Genomic DNA, 3,161 nt, shown 5'->3' on the forward strand with positions numbered 1-3,161 from the left:
AGCCCAGTTATTTCTGTTGAATAAATGAGGTATGAAACAAACTCTTCAATTGTTGAAAGTCCTTTTCATTGTTCCCCAAAAACATTTTGGTAATACCACTGTATTTTCTTAATAACATTGTATTTACAAGATTTAATTTCCATGGATTTACTTCCCCAAGCCCCATACATGGCCATTGAAATGACCTTTTTTCCCCAAGCAAAACACAGCTTTTCTGTCAATGTGTGAAGCACTTGAGGCTTTTTGACCACAAAATACAATGGTTTAAAATAAAATGGAATTGTCTCGTCCATTGCAATTCATTTTTCCTTTTCCCTCACATTGCCATTGCAATTCTCCATAAGTTCTGGGCACAGCTTAGGCAAATTCTTCAGCCAAGCTCTGGTAGAGTTTGTACTCAAAACCTTCTGAGGTGTTGATTCTTCATGGAGAAGTGAACCACGAGGTAGCAAATGTCCATGGTCTCAGAAATAAAGGGAGTTAGAAGGCTGCTCTTGAGAGCAGTTACTGCAAGAGATCATGCAGTCAGTCTCAGCTCCTGAAATATTTCTTACTACTTAACGTGCTCATCATTTCAGGCAGGTCTTGCTGGGAATTAGGGATCTACCCCTTTCCCACCATTCCTGTAGAAACAGCGACCACAAATTCCTCATCCTTCTGTGCCAGCAGTATTGATCAGCAGCGCCTGGCAGAGGAAAACCCTGCAGAATTCCCAGTAAGAGCTGAGACCTTTGCTTGGAGGAAGTGTTGTGAGCTGTGGGTAAACACCATCCTGGCAGCTTCCAGCATGACAAGCTTGTAATCAGCATGTGGGTCTCAGCATTTCCATTTCTCAGAGATAAGTATGCCTGCATTTCGTGTTTGGGAGCTTTGTGGAATGAAGGTCAGCTCCGGAGCTGCTGGGTTTGGAGTCACGCTTGTTCAGTCCCCAGGGAAAGGTCTGAACAGAGGAAAGTCCCCCCAGCAGAAGCACTCCCACAAATGTGAACCTTTAGAACGCAGAAGTGCTCCAGATGAGGGAAGTCACATTCCCGACCCTTCCCACTTCAGATTTCTTCCCTTTTGCCCTCTTTGCTCCCCTTTGCTCAGGGACTTTTGACTAAGCCAAGCCTTGCCACTCCCTCTGGGGAAAATCCTACAGGGAAGTACTGCTAGTCCTCTACACCCTTGTCCTATCTCCAAGTGGAAAAGAAAAAGGTAAAATTACACCTTTTTTTTTTTCCTCGCGATGCCCTAAAAACTATTTCCAAGCAAAAATGATGTCCCAGACTGTGGGAAAAGGATTTGTAAAGAATTCTCAACACCTGACAGAAAGCTCAGACAGTCTTGTACATCTGTCTACAAAGACTAAGATAAAGTGTGCTAACTTAAGCAAGCCATAGAATAAAGATGACATTGTTAAGAGAGAAATTAAACTAAAACCAAGTTTCAAGATATAGCCTTACAAAAAGACTAGATATTTTAGAGAATTAGAGCTGTGAAAGATGCATTGCAGCAAGACCACCTGGAGAAAAAAAAAAAGGTGATTAGTGTTAGAAGTAATAGTGAAATTGTGTAGCAAAAACTAACAAGCTGGAAAACATTTATAATGTATTGTAACCAAGAAATAAATTAGCTTTTGATAGAATAGTGTTAAGTTTTACATCTCTGGTTTCTCACTAATCATCGAGACTGATAATAGAATAAACTCTTTTAAAACACCTCTCAGTTGCCCCATCTCTGTAAAAACTAAGAAAACCAACAGCAGGTGAGTGCCTTGTGAGCCCCAAGGATGAGCTGTGTCTGCCTGCAGCTCTGCCAGGCTCTGACCCTTCCTGCAGGTAATCAAAGCAGGCAAGCAGAGATGTGCTCCTGCCTTCCCAAACCTGCCATCCCATCCCTGTGTCCTTCCATCTTCTGGTTCCCCACTTGTCCAAAGCTCACCAGCTTTCCCACCCTGCTGATCATTCCCAGCTTCCCCAAATCAGGAACTCTGGCCCACTCAGCACTCTCTCCTTAATCACCACATCTACTCCCTGGTCATACTTGGAATTATCCTGAACTGCATAATGAAATTAACATAATTAATAACTTCCATTTTTTTCTATGCTGGGTTGTTTGGGGTTTTTTGTTTGTTTGTTTTGTGTTTTTTTTTTGTTGTTGTTGTTGGTTTGTTTTGTTTTTTTTTTTTGTTTTGTTTTTTTGCTTTTGTTTTAAATAGGCTCCATAAGACTAAAATGAAATTTCCTTCCTGCACATTATCACAGGCCTATTCATCAAGCAGTTCCCTGCCTGAGCTCATGGAATGTTATGGGATTTCAGCATTGCCAGTGTTCTGTCGGGCTCTAGAGATAACCACAGCCTAAGTTGAAAAGCAGATCCCATTCCCCTTCTGGAGCACAGAAAATGGAAAGGACCAACCTCAGTTTCAGTTCCTGGATTTGTTATGCAGGGATTATGGTTGTTAGGTTTTGAGGGGGGCCCAGTCTGCACATTTCAAAAGCTGGGGCTCCTCCTGCTTATCAGGCTGTTTTAGAAAGGTATCGCTTTGTTTTTATTTAGGTTTCCTTTTTCCACAGGAATTTGCTCAAAGGAGAGAAATTCTCATTCTATCTAAGCCCACAGGCTGGCTAACTTTCATAATAAAATGAGACCCAGACAAAATAAACTTCTCTGAATAAGGATTGAAAGCTCAGTGTATGTTTTTTGTCTGAATAAGATTAAAATACAAGGTTTTTATCAGAAATGTTAAACATTGATGTTTTAGGAGAAAAGTCAGTAAAAAATTCAGAAGGTGTTTGAGTTCAGAGGAGATTAAATGAAATCTAATGGTATGATTAGTCAAAACTAACATAATTCCAATCCAATGCAGCGAAAAATTGATTAAATGCTACTAAATGATAGATTTCCCTACACAGCCGTGGATGGGAAATCCTTACAAAAGGTATTTCTGTTGCAGTTCTTTGTCCCTTCCATAAAGCAATTGTTTTCTGAAGTCTCCAGCTGCAGAACCAGGCTGGGACACTCCTTTGCCCCACAAACTCCATGCAAAGCAGATCAAACCTTGGTTTATGGACAAAGCCCTGGCACAGGAAGGGAGGAGATTGGTCACACATGCCAAAGGAGCTCTGAAAAGCAGCCCCAAAACTGCCCAAGGCTTTATATTTGCCTGACTTAGCTAA

Source organism: Pyrgilauda ruficollis, unplaced genomic scaffold (assembly GCF_017590135.1).
Source record: "Pyrgilauda ruficollis isolate IOZ18807 unplaced genomic scaffold, ASM1759013v1 scaffold132, whole genome shotgun sequence".
NCBI classification, from domain to species: domain Eukaryota; kingdom Metazoa; phylum Chordata; class Aves; order Passeriformes; family Passeridae; genus Pyrgilauda; species Pyrgilauda ruficollis.